This window comes from Tenrec ecaudatus (genome assembly GCF_050624435.1).
Source record: "Tenrec ecaudatus isolate mTenEca1 chromosome 1 unlocalized genomic scaffold, mTenEca1.hap1 SUPER_1_unloc_13, whole genome shotgun sequence".
Lineage (NCBI taxonomy): Eukaryota > Metazoa > Chordata > Mammalia > Afrosoricida > Tenrecidae > Tenrec > Tenrec ecaudatus.
The window spans coordinates 1,817,623-1,839,834 of record NW_027457553.1 but is presented as its reverse complement, the minus strand read 5'-3'; the positions used below and the strand labels follow the sequence as shown (position 1 = coordinate 1,839,834).

General features: G+C 47.0%; 1 pseudogene; it reads right to left on the bottom strand.

The window, feature by feature from the left end:
• Positions 1 to 246: 246 nt before the first annotated feature.
• LOC142435735 (large ribosomal subunit protein uL3 pseudogene) overlaps positions 247 to 22,212 on the bottom strand; it is a 140,212-nt pseudogene continuing 118,246 nt past the window's right edge.

The window sequence follows — 22,212 nt, the reverse complement described above, 5'->3', positions numbered from 1 at the left end:
TCCCCTATGTCCCTTTTGCATTGTTTTTAAAGCTTTCCTCCGTGGACTCAATGTGTACTTGTCCTTTTGTGCTTGGTTTACTTCGCTTAGCATGCTTTCCTCCAGTTCTTCCCATGCAGTGATGTGCTTCAAATTTTCATCACTACTTTTTAGCGATGCGTAGTACTCCATTATATGTATGTACCACTTTTGTTCCCCCCACTGAAAAAGAAGTCTTTATTCTGATCCCACCAGCTGTACCATCTGTTATGTGCCTTCCTCCTTGACAATCTGGTCTTTCTTGAGTGGTCCCATGAAAGCTTTTTTCTCTTCCACAGTCTGGAAACGGCCATGGCCCAACTTGGAGGTGGTGTCGATGAACTTGAGGTCGATCTTCTCCAGGGCACGGCGCTTGGTCTGCACCAGCAGGGACTTGTGCAGAGTCAGCACCCGCTTCTTGGTGCCCACCATGCCGCCATTCAGCATAACAAAGTCATTGATCACTTCCCCGTAGTGGACAAAGTCGCCCAGGGGGTTGTTGCTCTTGTTAGAGAGATCATAGTCGGTGGAGGCATTGTTCTTGATAAGCTTGCCGTCCTTGATGAGGTAGCCCTGGCCAATCTTATAGATCTTGTTGATCTCTGTGCAGTTGTGGTAGCCTTCCTGCCCAGCATGGGCCATCGAGAAGGCCACACGGGCGGGATGCCAGGCCCCGATACAAGCCACCTTGCGCAACCCTCGGTGGGTCTTTCGGGGCAGCTTCTTGGTGTGCCAACGACTGGTGACCACTTTGTAGCCTTTGCCCTTGGTCACCCCCGTGATGTCGATCATTTCATCCTGCTCGAACACCTGGTTCACTGGCACCAGCTTCTCTCGGGCCCAGTCCAGCTTCTCAGCCACGGAGCCCCCGTTCACCTGCATCTCCGTCAGGTGCGCCTTCTCCTGGCGCAGGAGGAGCAGGCGCGTCTGGGTGTGGGCGATGGCGCGCATGACCGGGCAGGACTTCTTCATGCTGCTAAAGTCTTTCTCGAGCTGCTTCTTACCCTTGTCATCCTGCCACTTCTTGCAGTACTTGGTGAAAGCCTTCTTCTTCGACTACTGACAGTTCTTGTAGAACCTCCGCTTGCACTCGTCGTCACTGATGTGTACCGCAAAGACTGTCTTGAAGGTCCGGAGGCCGCGAGGTGTCTCCACATAGCCCAGGATACCCACCTCCACCATGGGAGGGGTCTCCATGATGGTCACGGCCTCCACCACGTCCTTCTTGTTCACCTTGGAGCCTGGCCTGTCGACCTCACGCACAATGTGGGTCATGCCGGCCTTGTAGCCCAGGAAGGCCGTCAGGTGGACCGGCTTGGTGGCGTCATCCTTGGGGAAGCTCTTCACCTTCCCGCCGTGCCGGCTGCTGCGCTTCTGAGGCAGGAAGCCCAGAGACCCATGCTGGGGCGCCAAGAACTTCCGGTGTGAGATTACATCGTTGATCCCCGCTGGTAGACTTACCCCAGCTTTTGAATCCAATTGTCAGGTGATGGAAATTTGGGTTGTTTCCAATTCCTTGCAATTGTGAACTGTGCCAATGAACTTTGGAGCACAGATGTCTGACCTTGGTTTGTTTCTTGCCCAGTAAGTTTGGGCGGGGTTGCTGGGTCATATGGTAACTCTATTTCCATCTGTTTTAGATATCACCAGTAGACCTCTTTCTTACACACATATGAGTCTCCCTGGATTTGTTTCACGTATGATGTGTCTGGGTCATTGTGTGTTCATGGTCTCTTTTAAGATAAGACTTGATCGATGTTTTCTTTACATTGTTTGTCCTGAAGGTCTCTTTTGTACCCTAAAACAAGGAGTCAAGGAGATGCATGGGACTTGATTGCTGAATGGGGGCAGGAGTGAAGAAATGGACCCAAAGGGTGTCCATACCACTTCTGGGCTCTGCTCTGGAGCTGTTGTCCATAAACTGTTGGCACCTATGGCCGAGGTTGCGGGCTGACCCCAGGCTTCTCTGGAAGAGGAGGGCTGCCTTCTGCTCCGGGTTATGGGGGATGTCCGGAGGCTGAGGAAGGGGATCAGGTTGTGCTCAAGAGGCCCCTGGCATGGGAGTATACTGGCTCAGCTCTTCCTCTGCAGGGTCCCACAGAAGAGGTCCCTTGGCCTGGCCCCGATGCTAGACCCAGTGGCATACCTGCCCCTGAACTTGGAGGAGGCCCATCTCCTGCTCCAAGGGCTCGTGTCTGTGCAGCAGCCTCTCCATGCTCTCCAGGTCCTTCCCAAGGTCCAGGACTCTAGCAAGGGCACCCTGTGGAGGACGGGCACATTACAGGCTTGGCCTCTGCCCTTCGGCCCAGGGTTCTCTTCGATCCTTTCTTCCTGGCTGGTCTTGGCCTTAGCCTCAGGCAGGTGACAGTGTCTGATTAGTGTCTGCACAGTGACACTGCGGGTGTTGGGGACAAGGCTGCTGATGGAAAACCAGTACCTAGCAGGGGTCCCAGGTCTTCCTGTCAATTCCCTTTCTGCCTCCCTTCCATGGGGTCTCTGTCTCATAGGCCAGGTGTTTCTGAAACCGCATCAGCTTCTCTTTGTGGTCCCCAAGAGGAACAGGCTATTCCAGCTGCTGGCCCCAACCCTGGATCCAGTCGCTGTCCTGTGTGATGATGGGGACATGACTGCCCTGATGTTCATACTGCCTTGGCCCCAAGCAGTGACCCCGTCTCTTCCTCGGGCTGTGCCAAGGAGTGAAATGCTGACCAAGCTCAGGGACAGCACAATGATTTTTCTTTCACCCAAGATGACAGGGCCCAGGCGCATCATTATTCAGATCTAGGAAGTGGCTGGGCAGGGTCCATGGGTGGGTTCTCATGTGGAGGGTGCCCCTCACCCACCCCTCCGGCCCTGTCTACTCTGCCCATCAGGATGACAGTTGTCCACACGGGTCTGAGAATCAAGGGCCCTGGGCTCCAGTCCTAGATTTGCCCCTGGAAAAGCCATTAAACTCTCCACATCCGGTTCCACCGCAGGCTGCCCCTTGGCCCCAAGTGGGGCTGAAGGTCACTTGTAAAGGTAAAATGGGGTTCAGGTGGGGTGCCCTCTGACCTGGCTAGCAGCCCTGAGAAAGCCAGCAGAAATCAGAGAGGTGTGAAGCTTGTGTCGCTGACCTTCTCCCAGGGCTTCCACTCAAGCCGGCCGCTCATGTATCGTGCCCAGCAGGCCCTGAACCCAGGGGCCTGGCAGCACCCTGGCCTGCTCTCTCAGCGCAGCCTCCTGCGTAGTGGGAGGTGGGAGGTGGACCCAGCCCTGAGCACGGAGTGGGGAGCCAGTGGAGGGGCCTGAGGGCTGGGCTCCCATACCAGCTATGTGGACAACTGCCCCTTCCCCCAGAAGAATTTACTTCAGAGGACAGCACTGAAGCTGCATCTAGGATAGAGGGGCATGTTTGATCAGAGCAAATGGGAGCAAATAAGGGGGAGGAAGAGAGAGTGGAGCACATCCTGGCCCATCAGGCCTGGAGGACTATATCCCGGCTCTGAACAGCCAATGGACAGAGTGGACAATGTGGCTGATCCCACTACGAGACAAACCGTCCATTGATGGCCCAGGGTCCAAGGGGGATAACACTGGAGACTCAGGGTTAGAACTGGCCCAGACTGATCCTATGGCACTGAGGCAAACCACTAAAAGTGTGTGGCAGAGCAACCGTGGGAGCAGAGCAGGGAGCCCCTGAGGTAGTACAAAGGACAGACTCTGGGGCCAAAGCATGGTACCCCATTGGACCTGACTGAAGGACACACCTAGAGATTAAAAATCAGACCTTCATCTATGTATAGGTTTTTCTTTCTTTAAAAATTTTTTCTTTTATTTTATTCTTTAAAAGGCATTTTATTAGGGACTCATGCAACTCTTATCACAATCCATACTTACATCAGTTGTATAAAGCACATCTGTACATTCTTTGCCCTCATCATTTTCAAAGCATTTGCCTTCCAAAATTAATTTACTCTTCTATGAGTAATTGGTTTCCTTTTTGTTGTCATTGCTGTGTTCTCGCTCATTGCCTATCTTGCAATGACTTGATTTTTGGTGCATATTATTATCTATACAGACCTATCTAGATACGATAGACTGCATGAATAGTTTGGAGGAGAAAACAAGGGGACCAACAGTTCCGGGGGAATAGGGGAGTGGGAGAGAAGGGGGCAAAGGGGTAGTGCTGAACAACCCAGGGACAGGGGAGCAATAAGTTATCCAAAATCAGTAGCAAGGAGGGTGTGAGTGGTCTGGTAGGGATTCAGCAAGGGCAAGGTAACCGAGAGAAATTACTGAAACCCAAATGAAGGCTGAGCATGATAGTGGGACAAGAGGAAAGTAAAAGGAAATAGAGGAGAGAACTAGGTGACAAAGCTATTTATAGAGGTCCAAAGACTGGAATGTACATATGTAAATATATTTATATGAGTGTAGGGAAACAGATCTATGTGCATATATTTATAGGTTTAGTACTAAGGCAGCAGATGGACATTGGGCCTCCACTCAAGCACTTACTCAATGCAAGAGCACGTTGTTCGATTAAATTGGCATTCCAGGATTCACACCTTCCCGACACGATTGCTGAAGAAAAATGTGTGCATAAGCAAATGTGGTGAAGGAAGTTGACGGTGCCCGGCTATCAAAAGATATAGCGTCTCGGGTGTTAAAGGCTTGAAGATAAATAAGCGGCCATCTAGCTGAGAAGTATCAAAGCCCACATGGAAGAAGAACACCAGCCTGGCTGACCACGAGGTGTAGAAGGGACCAGTTATCAGACATCAAAGAACTAAAAATCGTATCAGTGGGTGCCCACCTTCCTGATATGATCAGTGAAGACAAACGTGTGCATAAGCAAATGTGGTGAAGAAAGCTGATGGTGCCTGGCTGTCAAAAGATATAGCATCTGGGATCTTTAAGGCTCAAAGATAAACAAGTGGCCACCTAGTTCAGAAGCAACAAAGCCCACATGGAAGAAACACACCAGCCTGTGTGACCACGAGCTGTCGAAGGGATCATGAGGTATCAAGAATCAAAAAACAAAAAATCATATCATTGAAAATGTGGGTGAGTGCAGAGTGGAGACTCAAAGCCCATTGGTAGCCAACCAGACACCCTTTACTGAAGGGTTGTGGGGAGGAGATGAGCCAGTCAGGGTGCAGGGTAGCAACGATGAAACATATAACTTTCCTCTAGTTCTAAAATGCTTCCTCCCCCCACTCTCATGATCCCAATTCTACCTTACAAATCTGGCTAGATAAGAGGGTGTACATAGGTACAGATAGGAACTGGAAACACAGGGAACACAGGACAGATGACTCCTTCAGGACAGTGGTGAGAGTGGCGATGCCTGGAGGGTGGAGAGAATGTGGGGTGGAAAGGGGAAATTGATTACAAGAATCTACAAATAGCCTCCTCCCTGGGGGAGGGACAGCAGAGAAGAAGGAAGGGGGAGACTTTGGACAGTGCAACATATGATAAAATAATATTAATTTATGAATGATGAAGGTTTCATGAGGTAGGGGGGAGTGGGGAGGGAGGGGGAAAATGAACAGCAGATATTAAGGGCTCAAGTAGAAGGCAAATGTTTTGAGAATGATGATGGCAACAAATGTACATATGTTCTTTAAAAAAAAAAACCCTTTTTATTATTTAAGCTTAATTTATTCCCAAGCCATGAGTTTTTCCTTCTTTAGTTTCTTCTGGGAAATCTTTTTCTTCAGTGCAACTTCCTCTTCTGGCTTGGGAACGATTTGTTCCTTCTCAGTGAGAATCATTTCAATGTGGCAGGGGGAGCTCCTGTGTGGATTAATGTAGCCAAGAGCTCTGTAAGTCCGGTGGTGCATCTTGGGGGCTTTTTTCACCTGGATGTGCTCGATGACCTGAGAATCCACACCTAAACCCTTAAGTTCAGCATGTCTTTCTGCATTTTTAAACATGTGAACCAAAAATTCAGCACTCTTTTTGGGCTACCAACTCTGGGTCCCATGCCACTGTTTGGCCTGGGCACATCTACCAACACCATCATTGTCCCGTCGGAAAGGCACACACTGCTTCTGCAGAGTGACATCTTTCAAGTATTTGGTGGCTTTCCAGATGTGCATGCCTTTGATGGCCTGGGCAGTTTCACGGGTGTTTTTGAAGTGGACCCGGATATTCGACCCTCTGTATTTGCAGGATTTTGTAGGGTTTTTTGGGTCAAATGAGTAGCGAACCATTTTAGCAGGTCACCTCAGGCCGCTACAGTTAGAGGAAGAGCCTGTACATATGTTCTTGACACAATGCATGTATGTATGGATTTTGATAAGAATTGCACGAGCCACCAATCAAATGATTTAAAAAATAGAAAAGAAAGGTGCTTGGCCCTGTGGGGCCAGGGTGCGGTGGTCCAGTGGGCTGGGGGAAGGCCAGAAAGGGGAGCTGACTTCCACGGCGGACGGCCCTGTAGCCTGGAGCACCTGCTGTCCCCGCTGGGTGGCGCACTGGTGCAGCTCCTTCTGGGCCTCCAGCTTGGCCTGCAACTCTTGGTGGACACTGAAGCTTTGGGCTCCACTGCCGGGGTCTTGGGGGTCCTCCACCACCTGCAAATCTCACTGCACACTGGCTGCCCAGGAGGCATAGTCTTGCACCTGGAGCCTGGGAGAGCACGGGAGAGCACGGGGTGAGGGGACCTGGTACCGAGGCAGCGTCACAGCCGGCCTGAGTCCACCACCACTTATGTCCAAACCTCCATGTCTCTGCCGGTCAATCCCACAGCTTTACCAAGTGTCTACTCAGCCTCAGCTCTGCCCGCCACCCCTCCTTCCCACCCAGTTCTCCAGGGCCAATGAAGTCCCTCATGGGCAGCTTGATAGCTTTGCCCACCCATCCACAACTTTGCCAGACCCCCACTTAGAGGTAGCCTTTGGTGGCCTTTTGTGAGAGCCGAGGGACTCGGGACTCTTGTCCCTTCACTGCCTCACTGTTCAGATGGAGGTTTTTGGTGTGTTTTTTTAATTTAAATTTAAATTTATTTATTTTATTGGGGGCTCTTAAAACTCTTGTTACAATCCATACACCAATTGTATCTGACATAGTCATACGTATATTGCCATCATTCTTTTCTAGACATTTACTTTCTATTGAGCCCTTGCGATCAGCTCCCCTTTTTTTTCCTCCTCCCCCACTCGAGGTTCCTTGATAGATTATAGATTGTTATTATTTTCAAATCTCACATCGACCATTGTCTCTTTTATCCTCAGATTTCTGTTGCTCCTCTCCCTGCGAGGGGTGTGTGGTTATATGTCATTCATTGCTATCGGTTCCCGTTCCTCCCATCCTCTACCCCCCTACCCTTTTGGTATCTCTATTCCCATTCCTGATCCTGGCTTCCATGTGTTGTGAGTTTTATCTCTTGCTAATACCTATGCACTCTAGTCCAGAGTGGGAAGCGGCACTGGGATGATGATAGTGGGGGGTGAGGAGGCCACAAGGTGTCAGAGGCAGATTGTGTGATTCATTGATGCGATCCATGTCTCCTCAGGGGGGGCCTACACCCAGTGGGACACAGCATCTGGGAGGCTTGTGGCTTTCTCCTGAGACAGCATGGTGGCCAAGGGCCCGGGCATTGAGTGTGGGACTCTGGGCCTGGAGTGGCAGCACTTGCAGAAGCCACCCCCTTCCCCAGGCACCCACCTGGATACGGACGAGCACGTGAGACAGTTGGCTGTGAACTTTGAGGGTGGCCTCAGCGTCTCAGAGCAGGTGGGGTCTGGCCTGAGTCAGCTCCCACAGCTCCAACCAGGCAGCCCTGCACCCAGGCGGGGGTCAGCAGTTATCCCAGCATGCTCATTCCTCCCCCTCAGCTTCTGTCTGGTCAACCCTTCAGCTTCCTGGCTGGGTTTAGAACTTGTCCTAAGCTCCCAGAGGGCCACCCTCCTGAGATCTTGCTCAGTGCTTCAGGCCTTTCTGCAAACTCTCCTCCCAGGAGCCCATTATCACTAGCAGTTTACCCCTTGCTCTAACAATGCTCCACGATGCCTGCTTGGGAAGTGTTGGGCTGTTGCCTGGTTCAGTCCCACTAACTGCTCCTCAGGAGAAAGAAGAGGTTCCCTGCTCCTGGAAAGATTTACTGACTTGCAAACCCTCTGGAGGATCCCCATGAGTCAGCAGGTGGGGTCATTCTAAAGTCAGGCACTCGGCAGGTAGCCACGTTGTGTGCCACCCAGGCATGCTGTGTGTTTGGAGGAGACTGCACACCCTTGAAAGGTAGAAGCTGCACCCCTCCATGGTTCTTGCATGCAGCAAATGCCGGGTCCCTGAGACTCCGGGCCAGCCTCTGGGCTAGGATCATGGGCAAATCGGGATCTCGCCTAAGCTCCATCTGGGCTGGAAACACAGTAGCTTGTACTGTGACCTGGGTCAGCCTGGGGCTGTGCAGGGCATCCTCAGCCCAGCTCAACTCTTCCCAGAACGCCCCTGCAGGTGCAGGGAGCCCGTGGCTTGGAAAGTGACCCTGCAAAGTGGGCTTTGTGACCAAGCTCCCTGATCCACCGACCCAGCTTTGCCTCCTCCACAGGCCGCAGACAGCAGGGGCTGCCCTGGGTTCCCTGAACTCGGGCCCTCTCCAGAGACAGTGGTTTGGCAGAGCCGCAGCACAGCAAGGGTCTCCCTGGAAGCCTCTTCATCCCATGCCCAGCACCTCCTCCTAAACTCACCCCTGCTCCAGGCTGCTGTTACTCACTGTAGGTCCTGTCACCACTGCTGGGCCCTGGGGGCAGTGCTGGGTCACCACTCCAGCAGGCTCTCCGCTAGTGGGGCAGGCTGCCCCCTGGTGGCCACCCATCTTCACTTGGTGCGGAAATATTGCAAACTTGGTTAAGAGGAGCTGAGAAGAGAGGAGAGGGGTTACAGGGGGGCCTGGCTGGTGGGCTGTGAGACACCTCAGTGAGTGAATGGGCAGGGCAGGACTGGACAGCCACAGAACTTGCCCCTCTACGCAGAGAGGGTAATTGGAAGCCACAGCTGTCCTCAGTCCAGATGATGTTCCCCATCAGCCCCTTGTGCATGAAGCCCCCCTCCACTACCCGTCTTCATTCGGCTCCAGGGCACCTTCCTTGCCCCTAGCCCCTTCCTCACTAGGGTGTGCTCATAGTCCTCTCTCCTCTGGCCACCTGCTGCTGGCTGCTGAGACAGCTCTGCAAGTCCTTGGCTTCCCTCAGGAAGCCCTGCAGTGCCAGCATCCTCTTCAGATCCTGGCCCCTGTGGTGACAGCCTGAGTCCCCCAACAGTTATTGTGCATGTGTCCACATTCTGGAGGTCAAGGGATCCAATCAAAGGGGCTGCCTGAAGTACAAGGTTCTTCATGGTCTTTGCCCAGGCTGCTCCTCTGGATTCAAGAAGCAAACCCAGGGCAGGGGGAGTTGGGCTGGCAAGGGTGTGGCTGTGAGGAAGGGCAGGTGACTGGAGCCAGGGAGCCGAGCCCCTGTACCTGCAAGCTCTCCTCAAAGGTTTATGGGAAGAGGAAACAGTGAAGGATCCATCTTTTCCTGACACATGTCTACAGGCCTCTGTCACGGTTCTCTTCAAGGCAGGGGTAGCATCTAGGGGAATAAGCAACCCCAGCCAGTTTTCTGGTACCCACTGATGCAGCGACCCTCACTGTTGGGCTGCCAACTCCCGAAGTGTCTGCAGCTGCTTCCACAGCCTCCCCTGCATCACACCCAGCAGCTCTGAGACCTCAGTTACAAGGATCTACGTATAACTTCCTCCCTGGGGGATGGAAAACGGAAAAGTGGGTGAAGGGAGACAAAATATGTAAGATCTGACAAATTATCAAGGGTTCATGAGTGAGGGTAGAACAGGGAGGGCGGAGAAAAATGAGGACATGATGCCAGGGCCTTAAGTGGAGAGCAAATGTTTTGAGAATGATGAGGGCAATGAATGTACGGATGTGCTTTACACAACTGATGTATGTATGGATTGTGATAAGAGTTGTATGTGCCCTTAATAAAATGATTTTTAAAAATTAAATCATTTTAATTTCTTAGGACAATGCCATTTGTATTTCAAAGCAACATTCACGAAAGCTATTTTTTCACCTTCACTATCTTCTATTTAGTGTTAGATAGAGCAAAAACAATTCTTATGCCTTTTTATGAGATGTAATGCAAGTAGACCTAAATTTATGCATAATTAAAAATTTGAATGAACAACATATTTTGTTAAAGAATTTGACCTTTTGTGAAAATCATGGAAAGCATATAGCATTTTATTGAAGGGTTGGGAATGTTTTCCTCTATTTTATTCTAGTATTTGGTCTGAGGTTCTTACGGCATATTCTGATTGTTGTCATGTAAGAGAATGTACATCCATATAAGAGAAAACATGCCTTATAATATTTTCCTATCCATTGCTTGCTGCTGAATCTCTCATTTGTTCTTTTATCATTATTTTTTCCTATCATAAACACAGGCTGCTTAATTTTATCTTATTAATCATTTATATAAGTTAGGAAAATATTTATTATATATACATTTTTATTAAAAATCTTTTATTGGAGACTCTTACAACTTTTGTTGCAATCCATATTGATTGCATCAGGCATTTTGTACATATGTTGCCTTCATTCATTTATAGACATTTCTTTCTTTTTCTTTTTTAAAATCATTTTATTGGGGCTCATACAACTCATCACAATCCATACATACCCCAATTGTGTAAAGCACACTTATACATTCGTTGCCTTCATCATTCTCTAAATTTGCTTTCCGCTTGGGTTCCTGGAATAAGCTCATTTCCCTTTTCCCCTCTCCCCCTCTCACCCTGCTCCTCTTCCTTCATGAACCCTTAATAATTTATAAATTATTATTTTCTCTTATCTTACACTGTGCGGCGTCTCCCTTCACCCAATTTTCTGTTGCCCATCTCCCAGGGGGGAAGTTATATGTAGATACTTGTGATCGGTTCCCCATTTCTACACCCACTTCCCTCCCAGTATCGCCACTCTCACCGCTGGTCCTGGGGGGTTCATCTGTCCTGGATTCCCTGTGTTTCTAGTTCCCATCTGTAGCCCTGTGTATCTTATGGTTTAACCAGGTTTGCAAGGTAGAATTGGGATCATGAGAGGTGGGGGAGGAAGTGTTTAATCACTAGAGGAAGTTTGTGGGTTTCATTATTGCTACACTGAACCCTGAGTGACTCATCTCCTTCCCACTACCCCTCCGCAAGGGATGTCCAGTTGTCTACAGGTGGGCTTTGGTCCCCCGTCATGCACTCCCGTCATTCACGATGATATAATCCTCCCTCCCGCCTTTGTTGCTTGAAAACTGGTCCACTCAGCACTTCATGGTCACACATGTTGGTGTGATGCTTCCATGTGGGATTTGTTGCTTCTGGGCCTGCTTGTTTACTTTCAAGCCTTTAAGACCCGGGACGCTATATCGCTTGACTGCCGGCACCATCAGCCTTCTTCACCACACTTACTTATGCACACATTCATCTTCAGCGTTTATGTGGGGAAGGTGATCACACAATAATGGTTTTTGTTCTTTGCTGTCTGCTACTTGATCCCTTCAACACCTCGTGTTCACTTAGGCTTGTGTGCTTCTTCTCTGTGGGCTTTGTTGCTTCCGAGCTAGATTTCAGCCTGTTTGCCTTCAAGCCTTTAAGACCCCCAGAGTTTCATTATATTGTGCAGAGAGTGGCTATGAGCCAAACCCACTCGACTGCACCCAACAACAATAACAACAGGACTTGTGCGTCTAACAATATTCTGAATAAGGCCTTAAGAGAATCTCCACTTCATTTAGAGCAACGGCTCTCGACCTGTGGGTCGTGTCTCCTTAGGGGGTCAAACAGCCCTTTCATGGGGTGGCCTGAATTATAGCAGTAGCAAAATTACAGCTATGATGTAGCAACAAAAATAATTTTATGGTTGGTTGGTCACGACTACATGAGGAACTGGATGAAAGGGTCGTGAGTTAGAATGTTGAAAACCACTGTACAAGAGGAAGACTCAATTCTTGATACAGTTCAAGGGCAACAAAATAGAGTCAGCCACAATATAGATGGGATAGCACAGTGGCTGCAACAATAAACACAAGCCAAAGAAACAATGCAAGAATGGCACAAGATGGGACAGTGTTTCATTATATTGACATAGATTTGCTGTGAGTCAAAACCCACAAGAAAAAAAACAGGACTTGTTTTTCTAACAATGTACCTAAATAGACCATAAGAGAATCTCCTGTTAGTTTAGCTCAGCGGTCCTCAAACTGAGGGTTGTGACCCCTTTTGGGGGACGAATGACCCTTTCACGGCAGTGGACAATTCATTAAAGTGCAAAAATTAGAGATATGATGTAGCAATGAAAATAATTTCATGATTTGGCAGTCACCACTATTTGAGGAATGGTATGAAAGAGTCGTGGCATTAGGAAGGTTGAGAACCACTTCCCTAGAGGAAGACAGAATTCTTGGTAGAGTAGAAGGGCAGCAAAGGTGAGGCAGCCCCTACAAGATTGATTAGCCCAGTGGCTGCAACAATGAGCACAAGCAAATGAACAACTCTGAGCATGGCATTGGACTGGGCAGCATTTCATTATATTGTGCATAGAGTTCTTGTGACCAGAAACCCACTCAACAGCACTCAACAAAAATAACTACAGGACTTGTGCTTCTAACAATATGGTTAAGTAGGATTTAAGAGAAAGTCCTTTAACTTTAGAGCAGCAGTTCTCAACCTGTGGGTCGCGCCCCTTGGGAGGGTAGAATGACCCTTTCACAGGGGTGGCCCGATTCATAACTGTAGTACAATTACAGTGACAAAGTACCAATGAAAATAATTTTATGGTTGTGGGTCCCCACTAAATGAGAATCGATATGAAAGGGTATTGGCATTAGGAAGGTTAAGAACCACTTCACTAGGGCAAGACACAAATTTGGTACTGATAGGAAGGAAGAGAGCGGCAGTCTCCAACAAGGTGGTATAGCACAGTGGCTGCAACACTGAGGCCAAGCACACAAGCACAGTGAGGGTGGCACAGGTCAGGGCAGCGTTTCATTATATTGTGCATAGAGTTGCTAAGAGTCAAAACCCACTCGACGGAACTTAACAACAATAACTACAGGACGTGTACTTCTAACAATATGCTGAACTAGATCTTAAGAGAAACTCCTCTAAATTTAGAGCAGTGGTTCTTTACTTATGGGTCGCGACCTCTATGGGGTTTCAGACGAGCCTCTCACAGGTGTTGCCAATTAATAACAGTAGAAAAATCACAGTAATGGAGTAACAATGAAAAAAATTACTGTTGGAGGATCACCACAACATTAAGAATTCTATAAAGGAGCCATGCCATTAAGAAGGTACAGAAACACTGCCCAAGAGGAATACACAAAACGTGGTACTGCAGAAGGGCAGCAAGTGAGAGGCAGACCCTACAAGATGGAATAGTTCAGTGGCTGCAACAATGAGTGCCATCAACAAACCACTGTGAGGACGGCACAGGACGGAGCAGCGTTTCATTATATTGTGCGTAGAGTTGCTGAGAGTCAAAACCCACTCGATGGCAACGAACAGCAACACAAAAAGGACTTGAGCTTCTAACAATATGCTGACGTAGATCTTAAGAGAAACTCCTCTTAGTTTAGAGCAGGGTTCTCAACCTATGAAACACGAACCCTTTTGGGGAGTGAGTGGGTTGAATGACCCTTTGACAAGGGTTGCCTGATTCATAAAATTAGCAATATTACATTAATGAAATATCAGTAAAAATTTTGTATGACTGGGGGTCCACCACTATATTGGGAACTGCATGAAAGGGTCGTGGAATTAGGAAGATTGAGAACCACTGTCCGAGAGGAAGACACAAATGTTGGTAGAGTAGAAGGGCAGCAAAGGAGAGGCAGCCCCTCCAAGTTGGAATACCTCAGTGGCTGAAACAACCAGCACAAGCAAAGAACCATTGTGAGGAAAGCACAGGATGGGGGAGCGTTTCGTTACATTTTGCATAGAGTTGCTATGAGCCAAAACCCACTTGAAGGCACCTAAATACAACAGGACTTTTGCTTCTAACAATGTGCTGAAATATATCTTAAGAGACATTCTTCATAGTTTGAAGCAGAGATTCTCAACCTGTGGGTCCCGACCCTTGCACAGGGGTGGCCCAATTCATAGCAGTAACTTCATTACAGTTATGAAGTAGCAATGAAGATAAATTTATGACTGGGATTGTACCCACTACATGAGGAGTGGTATAAAAGGCCTGTGGCATTATAGGAAGGTTGAGAGCCACTGTCCTCGAGCAAGACAGAAATCTTGGCAGAGCAGAAAGGCAGCAAATGAGAGCCAGACCCCCGATGATAGATTAGCGCAGTGGCTGCAACGATGAGTGCAGACAAGAAACCACTGTGAGGATTGCACAGGACGGGGCAGCGTTTCATTATCTTGTGCGTAGAGTTGCTGAGAGTCGAAACCCACTGGGCAACACCTAACAACAATCACTGTAGGACTCATGCTTTTCACAATATGGTGCTGTAGATCCTAAGAGAAACTCCTCTTAGTATAGAGCAGTGGTTCTCAACCTGTGGGTCGCTAGCCCTTTTGGGGGGTCAAATGACCCTTTCACAGTGGAGGCCTGATTCATAACTGTAGCAAAATTAAAGTTCCGAAGTAGCAATGAAAATAATTTTATGATTGGGGGTTCATCACTACCTGAGGAAATGAATGAAAGGGCAGTAGAGGGGCAGCAAAAGAGAGGGAGCCCCTCATAAGTTGGATTAGCCCATGGCTGCAACAATGACAACAAGCAAAATAACCACTGTGAGGGTGGCAAGAGACGGGGTCACGTTTCATTATATTGTGTATAGAGTTGTTATGAGCCAGCACACACTCAAAGGCACCAAACAAAAACAACAGGACTGTGCTTCTATGAATATGCTGAAGTAAACCTTAAGAGAAACTCCCCTTAGTTTAGACCAGTGGTTCTCAAACTGTGTCACAGTGCCTTTAGAAGACAAATGAACCTTTCACATGGGTGGCCTGATCCATAACAGAAGCGAAAATACAGTTATGATGTAGCAATGAAAATATTTTATGATTGGGGTGTCACCACTACAAGAGGACTGGTATGAAATAGTAGTGGCATTCAGAAAGTTGAGAACCACTATTCGTGAGGAAGACACAAATCTTGGTATGGAAGGGCAGGAAAAGAGAGGTAGTCCCTAACAAGATGGATTACCACAGTGGCCTCAACAATGAGCACAAACAGAAGAACCACTGTGAGGATCCACAGGGCAGGACAACGTTTCATTACATTGTGCATAGAGTTGGTATCAGCCAAAACCCACTCGAAGGCAGGCAAAAACAAGAACAGGATTTGTGCTTCTAACAATATGCTGAAACATACCTTAAAAATAAACTCCTCTTAGTGTAGAATAGCAGTTCTCAAACTGTGGGTCGTGATGACTTTTAGGGGGTGGGAGGGGAGAATGACTATATCACATGGTGGCCTGATTCATAACAGTAGCATAATTTTAGTTATAAAGTAACAAGGAAAGTAATTTTATGATTGGGGGGGGCACCAATACATGAGGAATGGTGTCAGAGAGTCGTGCATTAGGAAGTTTGAGAACCACTGCCCTAGAGGAAGACACAAATCTGGGTACAGTAGAAGGTCAGCAAATGAGAGGCAGTCCCCCAAAAGATGGATTAGCACAGAGACTGCAACAATGAGCGAAAACAAAAGAAAAGTGTGAGGGTGTTAGAGGATGGAACAGTGTTTCATGATACTGTGCATAGAGTTGTTATGAGCCAACTATGAGCCAAACGCACAGAGACTGCAACAATGAGCGAAAACAAAAGAAAAGTGTGAGGGTGTTAGAGGATGGAACAGTGTTTCATGATACTGTGCATAGAGTTGTTATGAGCCAACTATGAGCCAAACCCACTCGACAGCCCCTAACAACAATAAGAACAGGACTCGTGCGTGTAATAATATACTGAGCTAGACCACAGGAGAAACTCCTCTTAATTTAGAACAGCGGTTCTCAACCTGTGATTTGTGACCACTTTGTTTCGTTGAACAACCCTTTCACAGGGTGACTAGATTCATAAGACTTGCAAAATTACAGTTATGGAAAAACAGTAGAAAAAAACCTATATGCTTTGGGGACCACCACTACATATTGGGAAGTGTATGGAAAGGTCATAGAAATAGGAAGGGTGAGAAACACTGTCCTAGAGGAAGACGCAAGTACAGTAGAAGGGCAGCAGAAGAGAGGAAGTCCATACAAGACGGATTTGCACGGTGGCTGCAACAATGAGCGTAAGCAAAGAACCACTGTGAGGATGATGCAAGTCTGAGCAGGCCTGTATTATATTGTGCACAGGGTTGCTATGAGCCCAAACCCTCTCCACGGCACGAACAACAATAACAGGAGGAATCATACATCTAACAATATGCTCAACTAAACCTTGAGAGAAACTGCTCTTAGTTTAGAGCAGCCATTCTCAACTTGTGAGTGGTAAATCCTTTGGAGGTGTTCGAATGACCTGCCCATGGGGGGGGGGCGATATGTAACAGTAGCAAAATTACAGTTATGAAGTAGCAACAGTATAATTTTTTTGGTTGGGGGGTCATTACTACACGAGGCACTGTATTAAAGGTTCGTGCATTAGGATTGCTGAAAACCACAGTCCTACAGGAAGACACAAGCCTTGATACAGTTGAAGGGCCACAATATAGAGTCAGCCCCCAAATAGATGGAATAGCACAGTGGCTGCAGCAATGAGCTCAAGCTAAGGGAACACCGTGAGGATCGCACAAGATGGGGCAGCGTTACATTATATGGAGCATAGAGTTGCTATGAGTCAAAACCCACTAGACTGCACCTGACAACAAAACAACAGGACTTGTGTTTCTTATAATGTGCTAAAGTTGACCTTAAGAGAAACTCCTATTAGTTTAGTGCAGCGGTTCTCAACTTTTGGGTCACGAGCCCTGTTGGGGGATGAATGAACCTTTCATAGTGGTGGCCCAGTCATAACAGTAGAAAAATTAGAGTTACAAATTTGCAGTGAAAATAATTTTATGATTTGGCAGTCAGCACTATATGAGGAACGGTATGAAAATGTTGTGGCATTAGGAAGGTTGAGAACCACTGCCCTAAAGGAAGACACAAATCTTGGTAGAGTAGAAGGGCAACAAAAAATAGCCAGCCCCCCCGCCCCCCGAATATGGCTCCCACAATGAGCACTAGCAAACAACCACTGTCAGGATGGCACAGGTTTGGGAAGCATTTCATGATATTGTGCATAGAGATGCGATGAGCCAAAACCCCCTCCGCGGAACTTAACAACAATAACAACAGGGCTTGTGTGTTTAACAATATGCTGAAGTAAATCTTAAGAGCAACTCTTCTTAGTTTACAGCAGGGTTCTCAACATTGGGTCGTGAACACTTTCAGGTGGGGGGTGTTTCTAAACCCCCCTTCACAGTGATGGCCTGATTCATAACAGTAGCAAAAGTACAGTTATGAAATAACAATGACTATAATTTTATAATTTTATGTTTGGGGTCCACCACTACATTGGGAACTGTACGAAAGGGCTGCAGAATTTGGATGTATGAGAAACATTGTCCTAGAGGAAGACACAAATGTTGGTACAGCAGAAGGGCTGCAAAAGTCAGGCAGCCCCTACAAGATGGAATAGATGCAGCAGTGAGCGCAAGCAAAGGACCACAGTGAGATGGCACAAGATGGGGCCGAGTTTCATTATATTGTGCATACAGTTGCTATGAGCCAACACACACTCAAAGGCACCAAACAATAATAAAAAGAACTTGGGCTTCTAAGAATATTCTGAAGTAGACCTTAAGAGAAACTCCTATTCGTTTGGACCATTGGTTCTCCAACTGTGTGTCGAGACGCCTTTGCGGAGACTAACGAACCTTTCACATGGGTGGCCTGATCCATAACGGAAGCAAAATTACAACTATGATGTAGCAATGCAAATATTTTATGGTTGGATGTCACCACTACACGAGGAATGGTGTGAAGTGGTTGTGGCATTTGTAAAGTTGAGAACCACTGCTCTAGAGGAAGACACATATCTCGGTACAGAAGGGCAGGAAAAGAGAGTCAGTGCCCAACAAGATGGATTAGCACAGTGGCTGCAAAAATGAGTGTGAGCAAAAGAACCACTGTATGGAAGGCACAGGACGGGAAAGCATTTCATTACATGGTGCATAGAGTTGGCATGAGCCTAAACCCATTCGAAGGCACCAAACAACAGGATTTGTGCCTCTAACAATATGCTGAAGAAGACTTTAAAAGAAACTCTTAGTGTAGAGTAACAGTTCTCCAACTGTGGGTCACATGGGTGACCTGATTCATAACAGTAGCAAATTTATAGTTATGGAGTAACAAGGAAAATAATTGTATGATTGGGGGGGGGTCACTAGTACATGAGGAATGGTGTGAAAGAGTCATGACATTAGGAAGGTTGAGAACCACTGCCCTAGAGGGAGACATAGATGTGGGTACAGTAGAAGGGCAGCAAAAAGAGGCAGCCCACAGCACGATGGAATACAACAGTGGCTGCAACAATCACAATCCGCGCAAGCAAAAGAACCACTGGGAGGATGGCGCAAGACAGGACACCTTTCCATCATATTGTGCTTAGAGCTGCTAGGCGTCGAAAGCTACACAACAGAATCTAACAATAACTATAGGATTTGTGCTTCTGACAATAGGGTGAAGTAGATATTAAGAGAAACTCCTCTTAGTTTAGACCACGGGTTTTTAACCTGTGGTTCGCGACCACTTTTGGCGATCGAATGACCCTTTCACAGGTGTGAAATGATTCATAACTGTATGAAGTAACAATAATGTTATGATGGGGGTCACCACTACATGAGGAACTGTATGAAAGGGTCATGGCATTAGGAAATTTGACAACCACTGCCCTAGAGGAAGACACAAGTCTTGGTACAGCAGAAAGGCCACAAAAAAGAGGCAGCTAACCAAAAGTTGGATTAGCACAGTGGCTGCAACAATGAGCACAAGCAAAAGAACCACTGTGAGGATGGCATAGAATGGGAAAGCATTTCATTATATTGTGCATAGAGTTACTATGAGCCAAAACCCACTCAGTGGTACCTAACACCAATAACAACAGAACTTGTGCATCTACCAGTATACTGAATTCTATCTTAAGAGAACCTCCTCTTAGTTTAGAGCAGGGGATCTTCACCTGTGTGTCGCGACCCCTTTGTGGGTATGGAATGAAAATTTCACAGGGGTGTCGTGACTCATAACAGTAACAAAATTATAGTTATGAAGCTGCAATGAAATCATTTTTATGGTTGGGGGGGGTCACCACAAAATGAGAATCGGTATGAAAATATCATGGCATTAGGAAAGTTGAGAACCACTGCTCTAGTGGAAGTCCCAAATCTTGGTATGAAAGGGCAGGAAAAGAGAGGCGGTCCCCAACAAGATGCATTAGCACAGTCGCTGCAACAATGAGCGCAAGCAGAGAACCACTGTGAGGATGTCACAGGACAGGGCGGCATTTCATTATATTGTGCGTACAGTTGCTATGAGACATACCCACTCGACGGCACCTAACAACAACAACAAATGGACTTGAGCTTCTAACAGTATGGTGAAATAGACCTTAAGAGAAACTCCTCTAAATTTAGAGCAGCGGTTCTCACCATGTGGGTCGTGACCCCTTTGGGGCTTAGACGAACCCTTTACAGGGTGGCACTATTCATAACTTGTAACAAAACGAGAGTTACGAAGTAGCAAAAATATAATTTTATGATGGGGGTCTACAACTACAAAGGAAACTGTATGAAAGTGTCGTGGATTTAGGAATGTTGAGAAGCACTGTCCTAGAGGAAGACACAGATATTGGTAGAGTAGACGGGCAGCAAAGGAGAGGCAGCCCCTACAATTTGGAATAGCTCAGTGGCTGCAAAAATGAGCGCAAGCAAAGAACCACTGTGAGGAATGCACAGGACCGGGCAGCGTTTCAGTACATTGTACATAGAGTTGCTGTGAACCAAAATCCACTCGACGGCACCTAACAACAGCAACAACAGGACTTGGGCGTCTAACAATATACTGAACTACATCTTATAGAAACACCTCTTAGTTAAGAGCAGCGGTTCTCAACCTGTGGATCGGGACCTCTTTGGGGGTTGAGCTACCCATTCACAGGGGTCGGTATCTTCTTCATAGTATCAAAATTACAGTTATGAAGTAGCAACGAAAATAATTTTATGAATGGATGTTCACCACAACATCAGGAACTTCATTATAGTGCCAAGGAATTAGGAAGGTTGAGAACCACTGGTTTAGAGCATAGGAAATCTGATGAAATACTGCATATTTTAACACACATGACATTGGAAAGTAATGGAAATTGGGAGAGGACAGTAGTATCAAATTCCTATGAGTCAGAATTGCTCTATATCATAGAGTAGCTAAGACAATGAGAAGAAATGACAAAGTCAAAGAGCTGAAGTTAAAATTCCATAGGACACGTGGCAACAGCTTTATGCTCTTGTTAGACCCTCAGGGCCTCCCTAACTTTTGTTGGCTTTCTTAAGCCCATCCCCACCACTGTTAATAGTCTTCATTAAACTCTCTTTAATTAAACCTTCTGCATGGTTTGTTTTCTGCTGGACCCCTAACAGATATCATTTAATTTTCTTGATTGCAATTCATCTCTAGCATACAGAAATCTTTCAAGAGTTTTTTTTATGTTTTGTTTTCATCCTCAATAGCATTTCCTTCCAGATTTGTTTGTCCTTGAAACATGATCAATAGTTCTTTCCTCTCCAATGAAACCCAAGTGATACGCTGCCTGACTGCCTATGAAGTTCATGTGTAGCCTACATGGAGATCCCAACCATTCCCTAGACAAGTGTTTCTCAACCTTCCGAATGCCATGATACTTTCATACACTTCCTGAGGTTGTGTTTACCCCGATCATAAAAATTATTTCATTGCTTATTCATCACTGTAATTGTGCTACTGCGATGAACCAGGCAACCCCTGTGAAAGTGTCATTGGACCCACAAAGGTGTCGTGACCCACTGGTTGAGATCCACTACCTTAGACCAACGTATGGCCCGAGGGCTGTATAGGGCCCCCGAAATAATCAATAGCTGCCAGCATCACACATCTCACCAACGAGAAGCATTTGGAGCCATCACCTTAGGGGTGAGTTCATTAAATATTTGACCTGTATGGCCCCATGAATGATGTTATCAATCACCACATGGTCCTTGGCAGAAAAACAGGTTTCCAGCTCCTGCTCCAGACCAAAGGTTCCCAAACTTATTCTGCCTACTGCCCTCTTTTCAGAAAAAGAAATTACTCAGGACCCCTCAGCAATGAAAGAATTTTGGACTATAGCCCACCATCCAGGATAAAACGTAGATATCTGCTTTGTAGATCTCTGGATTTTTCTGTGCCCAGTAGGTGGGTGGTGATGCCCACTTTGGGAAATGAGACTCTAGGAAAATCAGGTGTGTTTTCACTCTCTCTGCAAGAATTTCAGTTGAGGAGCAAGATTGTCTTGAAAGAAGTGTATCCAGAATGCTCCTTAGAGGCAAGGATGGCTAGACTTCATCTCACGTCCTTGGGCATCAGGAGCTATGAGGAGGAACATCATGGAAAAGGCCATCATGCTTGGTAAAGGGGCGCCCAAATGGGGAGGACCCTCACCAAGATGGATGGACACAGTTTCTACAACAACACACTAAAACATAACAATTGTGAGGCTGGCACAGGAGCAGGCAGTGTTTCTTTCGGTTGTATGTAGGGTCGCCACGAGTTGAAACCAACTTGACAGCATCCAACAAAACCAGATGTGGAAAAAGCATGGCCTGGTCTGTGTACAGTGGCCCCACCGAGGTTCCTCATCAGTTGTGTTTGAATGGGCCAGGTGCTCTCACAAACCTCCTCTTCAATAGACAACTTAGAATGTTTTCTTTCTGCCCAGGAACCATCCTGAAATTTAAAATGACCATTTGACACTGAGTTGATTGCGATTCATGGTGAGTCATAGGACTTTCACTCGGCATAACCTTTCAGAAACAGATGGCCAGGCTTTTCTTCCAAGGTATTTCTGGGTGCGCTTGAACCTCCTAAGTTTCTGTTAATGGCCAAGTGTTTTAACCATTTGTACTCTCCAGGGATGACTCACAGCTCT